Here is an 8080-nt window from a genome sequence, read left to right on the forward strand (position 1 = left end):
TTTTCCTAGGAAAAGGAGATCCAGCAGCACTTTGAATGCAGAGCAGAAGCCATGGCTCAAGGAGGAAACATCCAAGTGCTCATTCCAGGACCGTCCTGGATGCCATTCCCTCTGTACCTGCCCGGCAGCTCAGAGCAGACCCTCTGGGCAGGTAAGTCTCCCCTCCCCTTGTGCTGGCTTACACCTGCTGTGGGGATGGTCTCCAAAGCCCTCTGGGCCAAGAGGGCAGAGCAGATGTGTCACTGCAGCTGGATGGGACAAGGTCCAAAATGCCCCTGAAGAGGCCCAGGGCAGTGCCCAGTGGCCACTGGGCAGCACCTCTGTCCTGCCTTTCCCTATGGGGAGATCTGCCCCAGCCCCAGCTGGAAGAATCCTTGGCTCTGGGGTTCCTAATGCTCCTTTTCCTCACGCTTGGCTCGGCTCTACATGGTTTCCTCATCAGAGGCACGCCACAGATCACACACTTCCAATCTCCTTCTCCCGAAAAGAGTGACCCTTTTAAAGAGCTTCCTCTTTGCAGGCCAGACTGAACTGTTGCAATGCAGAGACACTAAACTAAGGAAGAGCTGGGCTGTGTGGTGTTCTGTCCTGGTGACACTGCAGGAAGGTCCTGGGGGCAGTGAACACGTGGGGTTGGTGGGGAAAAGGAAGGCTCAGGGAAGGTTTTGCATGTACAGTGATGTTGTGCTAGAACAGGAGGGGAAAAGATCTTCTCACCTGCTGCTGAGGCTGGTGGAGAATATTCTGTGCTTGGTTTAGAGCCTGGACCACCCCTGCTCTTCCAGACTTCCGTGACTAAAGCCCCGGAGTGATCTCCAGTGTTTTCTCAAAGACCAAAGCAGGTCAGTGGCACTTGTCACATGCCAGGGAATGTGTCTGCCCGTGTGAAGTCAGGAGCCAGGATGCAGCATGCTACCGAGAAGTTTGCACTGCAGACCACTCCCTGTGGCCTCCCAGGCTGCAGTTAGGTGCAGAGACTCCACCAGGACATCCAGCTTGGCTGGTGATACTTCACTGCATCGTGAAGCCCAAAGCAACTGCTGCCTGTCTGTCTGGGCTCTCTGTGCTCACCCAGCACTGTGTCCTCAGGATGTTCCTTGGCTTTGACAGGCCCCATGTCACAAGCAATGCGTGCTTTGTCAAACCCCCCAGAACCTTGTGGCTCCCTCATTCCTGTGGTCCCCTCATTCCCGTGGTCCCCTCATTCCCGTGGCTCCCTGATTCCTGTGGCTGAAAGAGCCTAAAGAGCTCCCCTTTTCCCAAAGAGCTGTGGGGAGACGGGCCAAAACAATAGGGTTTCCCCACGAGCCTGTTGAAGAGGAGGAAGCAGCCCAGTAGATCTGGGCTGTGCTCGGTCAGGCTCAACCCCAGCTTGAAAAGCAGCTGGTCCCACCTTTCCCACAGGCCAGTTTGTCTCCAGTGCCTCAGCTGGTGTGCCTGGCTCTGCAGTGCAGGGCACAGCCAGCCAGGGCAGGGTCCTGCAAGATCTCCCCATGTGCACAGGCAGCACTGGGAGCCCTGAGCCTGGGAGGAGCTGCTGGTGCCTCTCAGGTGCCTGCTGTTGTCCAGGTACAGTATTCACCTCCCCTGCTGCTGCCAGCGCGCCGGTCTCCTGACAGCAGTGAGTTTCTGAAGCATTTATTCTGAATTAAGCTGCTGGGTACTAGGGAGGAGCTCTTGGAGAGATGAGAAGAAGCATTTGCCTCTGGGCACCGGCGGCCCCATTTAGCCCCTCCTGGTCCCTTCCTTTTCTGGCCCCTTGGCACTGCTCTCTCCCACCAGCTATGATTGCATGTTACTGGCAGAAAAGGTAAGTGGGAAGCAAATGTCAGAGGCATACATGAAGAGGAAAAATTATGCTCACAAATGGTGACATTTGTGCTTGCAAGTTCACCCAGTCGGGAGCAGAAACCGTGTCACATGAATTATCTGACCACTCAGCCACAACGGGACACTTTGGAAAGCCGATTGCTTGGCAGTAAATGCAGTCAAAGAAGCTGTTGTGTGCTCCTGAATAATCTACCTGAAGCCATGTTCTTGAATAAAGGACTGCTTTGGAATTAGTCACCCGTCTCTGCTGAGTCTCATTAAGGCTGATGCACACAGGTACGTGACGATGCTCACCGAGGTGTTCGCATCTTGCCCTCCGGAAGGTGAGCATCCCTGAGCCCCTCCCAGAATCCCAAATGCTGTGTCTCCTGTTCCTGCCAGGGGCTGTCTGCTCTCCAGTGAGAGCCCAACAGTGAGTTTTTCTGAAGTTGATATTTTGAGTCTGAAAAGAGGTGTGAGAGGCTGCTGGAGATGATGTGCCGTGGCTGTGATCACCCTGAAGAGGCCGTGGAGGATTGTGTTTGTGGCCATTTGCTGTCCTCCACTATTAAATCATTCATTTTCACTCCTTAATCTCCTTTCACTCTTACTTGTTGCTCTGCTGCAAGCTCCACACCCTCATCTCTATTCTTATCCCGTGGCCAGTGCTGCCTCTAAGTCCCAGTCAGTGTGACAGTGTTGTGCCAAAAGCCCCTGCAGATCATGACTTATGGTCTACACCCCCCAGACACAGGGTCCAACAGCTGAGCACTTGCTGAGGCTTCATCTCTGTGCCTTCTTCTTGCATCTTTGGCTTCATGGTTTGGGAGAGAAGGATCAGTGCCAACCTGAGGGGATTGCACGTGTAAAGCAGTGAGGCAATGAATCAGATTGTCTCTACCTGTCAGCAAAAACAGGAGAAGAGGGGGAGGCTGAGTCTTGCCAGCACCAAAGCATGCTTTAGAACTCCTCTGCAAGCATGCAGCTGCACTCAGCAAATGGATTCTGGGAAGATATTTCAGTAGAAGGTGTCCAAGATTAGCAAATACCATAATTAGAACTAGTGCTAGGGAGCATCCAAAATACAGGTCCACCAGCAGCACTTGGCTGTGTCACCTTCTGCCCCAAGGAGGTGCCATGTGTCCCCCTTGCCATCACGATTATCATGTAAGTGCTGCTTTTTCAGAGGGCCTGCCATCAAGCTGGAAATTCAACCTGGCCCCTCTCCCCACTGGCTGGATAGATGGCTCTTCTGTCAAGCCAATGACTCCCAACAGAAGATGGTTGTTCTTCTAAAGCAGAAAAAGAACAAGAGAGGAGAAAGCAAAAGAACCCAGGCATTAAACCAAAAGTTTAATAAAAGTCCTGCAGAAAAGGACTGTCCTACAGGACAAATGCTGCACCATCCATTACAGTGCCACCCAACCACCCTCAGGCACTGGCAAGGGAAGACCACAGGTCAGGGTCCCCATGTCCTGATGTCAGCAACTGCTTGGACAGCTGGGACTCTTGTTTTGGCAACTCTGTGTCCTCTAATTCACTAATCCCTCTTAATGTATTAGCCCAGGACCCCCTCTGCTTGGACGCTCCATGTGCTGATATTATGTATTCCTGAGGAAGTACCTCAAAGACATAGTGTATCCACAGGGTTTCACATCTTTGTTCCTTCATCACTTTGCAAGGTAGTGCAGGCTCGTCCAGTGGAAATGTTGACCATTCTTAGGAACTGTGAATGGAGGAACTGGTGAGCAGAGCTTTGCATGCAGTCCTGTTTTTTCTCTGTGCTCAAATCTCTTTAACCAGAGGATGGAAAGCATGGAGGGAAGGGAGAAAGGATTGGCCATGGAGGTGGGATCAGGGACCAGCTCCCATTCCAACCTTTTAGCTTAGGAAACTGCAGACAGCGTTTAGTTTGGGTTTTCCTTCACTTGAGAAATGGTCTGAGTGAAGGTGCTTTGATTATGAGAGTGCAGAAGTGCTGTGACAGCTGTGGCTGTTGAGGTTTAGCTCCCATGTGTGCAATGAAAGAACATCCCTGCACATGCCAGCCTCCTAACACCACAGCCACCTCCTGCCATGCCCAGACAGCCTGCAGGGTGATGGTGATACCATGTGTTGAGCCTGTGGCACAGGAACAATCTGCTCCAGCCATACCCAAAGGCTGGTGATGGGGAAGACAAGTGAGCCATGACCACAGGGCAGCCTTAGGGCTGACACGCAGCCACAGCAGAGCTGTGCTACCCTGGGAGGTGTGGATCCATCCCTGCACGTGTGTTGAGGGATGTAGAGCCTTAATCTCATGAATGCATGTCTGACTGCATGTCCCCTGGCTCCTGACTGCTGGGGAGAGCAGGGCCAGCTCCTGCAGCTCCTCCTGCCTGGCCCTGCTCGCTGCAGGGACGTGCCACCCACTTGCCCCACGTGCACATCTCACCTCAGGGTTGCAAACACAAACTCCTGATGTGCGGCAAAGGCCTGCTCAGGTTTGAGTTTAGCATGTAAAATGCCCACAGTTCATTTTCTCTTTGCATTTCCACGGTGGTGCTCAGGAGAACCAGCGATGCCCTTTGGGACTGGCATTTCTGATCATGTTATGACTGGCAGTATGAAGGGCACAAGGCAAGAAAAAGGCCCTTCAGCCCCTGTAGACAGTTGAGAAGTGCCAAAAATGCCTCCCCTGCTCATTATTGTTAATGATAGAGAACTGTTCTGACACAGAGCGTGTCTGTTGGGTCCATGTCTCCCACAAGGCATTCCCCTTTCAGAGGGTGTAGCACCTCTCATTCCTAGGGAAGCTCCTTCCCATTTATGCCAGCAGAGAAGTCCCCTTCTGAGTCAAAGATCCTGATTTGAGTCATGGAGCTCCAACCAAAAGTGCTGGAAGCAGCAGTGGAATGGATTACAAGGATTTAGGTAAAAAATTCCACCTCTGACCAGCGCATGGAGGTGTGGATGGTTTCAGCTCCTCTTTGTCCCTCTGTCCCTGCAGCTCTCCTGCTCTGAGAAGGGCCAGGGGTCAGCACCATCACCCAGGAGGCAAAGGGAGCTGAGAAACCCAGTTGCTGGTCCCTCCTGGCTGCAGGGACAACGTGTTCCCAGAGCAGGTGCCACCCCTGCCTCCTCCCAAATCCCTGCAGCATCCACCACCTGCGCCGAGGGGACACGGCAAGTGGGACAAGAGATAATTCCTAGGGACACCTGCACTCCATTCCTCTATGGCCTTGGTCTCCTTGGCCTCAGGGAGGTCAAGTCCAGATCTCCCACATCACAGGCATGTGGGAGAGAGCAAGTCCTCATCTGTATTTTATCCCGTGACAAAGCTCGTGGTGTGAACTCTGCAGACAATGTCCTGGTGGTTGGAGTCCCGTGACTTCCCTGCTCAGCAGGGGCTGGGTGGGTCACCAGCTCAGGGCTTGCATGACAAATGGGGGGCCATGCACGGGGGCTTGTAGGGGTCACAAGGCTGAGTCACACTCTGGACAGTGGCGGGGAAGGGAGGCCAGGGATGTCATGGGTGGGGGGCAATGGCAGGTGATGCTGCTGTGGGGAAACACGAAGGCAGCATCCCAAAGGTGTGTGAGCTGCAGAGAGAGAGGCAAATGCTACAAGTCCCCAGGCTGTGACATCAGTGAAGGACACTGGTGTCACACACATCAAGGTGCCCACATGGGCTCTCTGCTCCGAGCAGAGCTGAAAGAGAGAACACAAATAAAGCACGTTCAGGGTTTCCAAGACAGTTCTCAACCCACTGTCCACACTCACCTCCCACCCTCACTGTCCACTCATCTAACCCACTCCTCCTGAGCTTACCTATGAGGATATTATGGGAGACAGTGTGAAAAACCTTGCTGAAGTCAAGATCCACTGCTCTCTCCTCATCTACCCAGCGAGTCATTCCATCCCCCAAGGCTATCAGATAGGTCAAGCATGAACCTTGCTGAACCCACATTGATTACTCCTGATAACCTTTTCCTCCACATGCTTAGAGATGACATCCAGGATGAGCTGTTCCATCACCTTTCCAGGGATGGAGCTGAGACTCACTGGCCTGTAGTTCCCTGGGTCCTCCTTCATGCCCTTTCTGAAGACTGGAGTGACCCTGACTTTCCTCCAGTCCTCAAGCACCTCTCCTGTTCTCCGTGACCAGTAACTGTGGTGAGACTGGGGCTCTGTGACCACGCAGAGATCTCTAATTCTTCTTGTTTGTTCCCCGTGCTGTGTGTGTTGGTGTACAGGCATTTCAGAGAAGTAATCAAGCATGAAGGTTTCCAGTAAGGGATGCAAAAGGATCCACCAACCTGTCACCCGACCTTTTTCCAGTGTCACACCATGCCAGGAAGCTGCTCAGCTGCTTCCCTGGAGCAGATCAGGACCCCCTCAGCCATGTGCTGGATTGAGAGGTCCCCACTAATAGTTCAATTGCCCTATTCCCAGTTGGGAGGTTTCTTCCCAAGTTTGGTCTCTCTTAGTTTTGACTTGACACCCAAGCCAGCCAGCAGGCTTGTTTCTGTGATGGAGGCAGTATAGTGAGTCCAGTTTTTAGTGCAGAAATGCAGGAGGACACACCTGAAATGTGCTTTCTAAAGGCACATGCTGCTTTGGGAAAGCTGTGCTTCCTCCCTCTGGGAGTTCCCCTGCCTGGGACAGGGTATTTGCAATATGTTCTCACTGGGAATGTGATGTGTGCTCCTTGTTAGCTCAGCATTTCATGTGAGATATTATTCATGTGTGCTTTCCCATGGTGTTCAACCACTGCAGTGGTTGCAAGGGGCTTTGGCTGACAGCTCTAAACAGGTGGCTGAGTGCTGAGCGACTTTTATGACCTGAAAAGGGTGATAATTGTGCCAAAATTTGCTCTCAGGAGTGTTATATGGCTGTCATGAAATGCAATTTGTACATTACAGGTTGGAAGACGGTGAGACATGTGTCTTGCTCCTGAAACAGATCTGACAGTCCATCAGCCTGTTGACAACAAGTAATCTCAGGTCATGCCTCAACTTCTGAAGCCACTTTAGCATTCACTGTGCAGATGTGAAAACAAAACCCCTGTGTAATTATGAAGAGGATCAAATTAATACCCACAAACTCCCAGTCCTGTGCAGGCTGGAGGTGGGGCACCTGTTAAACAAATCCCCGTGGGAAACAAGGATCATGCCAATGTTTCCTACCACTCCAAATGCCTGGCTCCAGCTGCCTGTGGGTCTGTGCCTGGAAGGAGCTGCTGCCTTCAAACAAAACTCAGTGTGTGACTTCCCAGGTGCTAAACTGGCAGATGGGGAGTAAAGGGAGGACTTGTGTGTTAAGTACGGTCCATCTTGGAAGAGAAAAGAACTGGGATAAGCTCTGCATTCCCTCTTACACTGGCAGGGAACTGTCCTGATCCGAGCACAAAACACAGGGCTGGCACTGCAGGCTGGCAGAGGCCTTGCTGCCCATCCCTGGGGGCTGCAGCCTGGGTGGGACATGTCAGGCATGAATGAGCCACCCAGGGGGGACAAGGAAAACAGCAGGAATCACAGGTGTCCCCTCTCTGCCTTCACCACCCCACTCTCTCCCACCTCTCCCGCTCCAGGCAGAGCAGCACCGCAGCAAAGCCAGCAGCCAACAGTGACTGCTGGAGACCCCCTCACCCTCTCAGACCCGCCAGTGAGGCAGGTGAGGTCCCTTTTTGGAAGAGCAGGAGAAAAATCCCTTGTATCTACAGTTTATTTTGGAGCTTGGGAGTGAAATCCATGTGATGCTGTGTTGCCTGGCAACAGGCCGAGAGTGATGGAGCACGGGGCAGGTCTTCTCCTGGAGAGGAGCATCTCCAGCCACGGTGCCTGCATGTGGCAGGAGATGAAGGGGAAGATCTCCTAGTACCAGAGGAAGGGGGGACTCCTCCAGCAGAGAGGGACTTGTCCTGGAGCAAAAGGCAGGGGCACAAAAAAGTGAGCAGAACCAAGAGGGAGATAAATGCCCAACTGAGAGTAGGGAGAAAGAGAGAAGTCAGAGAGGGAAAGAGGAAAGGGGAGCCTAGAGAAGACATCTGGCCACTCACTGAGCTGCAAGGGCTCGTGGCTGTCACCTCCCAGGGACAGCTGCTGTCTCTCCTCAGGTGTGTCACAGCTTTGAGGGAAGAACTGCAGGAAAATGCAGTTTTCCTTTGACACCTGTGGCGTTTCTTCACCTATAAGGGATTCACATAGTCCTGCTGCCCTCACAACCACTGGAGACCTCAGACAAGTTCTGAAGCCAATGGCACTGATTTGAGTTAAGGGAATTGTTCTGA

General features: G+C 52.7%; 1 long non-coding RNA gene across 1 annotated transcript; it reads left to right on the forward strand.

Annotated features, from left to right (window-relative positions):
• The first annotated feature begins 406 nt into the window (after window positions 1-406).
• LOC113970998 lies at window positions 407-7706 on the forward strand. The gene is made up of 3 exons (XR_003535408.1): window positions 407-489; window positions 5050-5053; window positions 7696-7706. It is a non-coding gene; the product is annotated as an uncharacterized LOC113970998 (long non-coding RNA).
• Window positions 7707-8080: the final 374 nt, after the last annotated feature.

This window comes from Neopelma chrysocephalum, unplaced genomic scaffold (genome assembly GCF_003984885.1).
Source record: "Neopelma chrysocephalum unplaced genomic scaffold, ASM398488v2 Primary Assembly neopelma1_81, whole genome shotgun sequence".
NCBI lineage: Eukaryota > Metazoa > Chordata > Aves > Passeriformes > Pipridae > Neopelma > Neopelma chrysocephalum.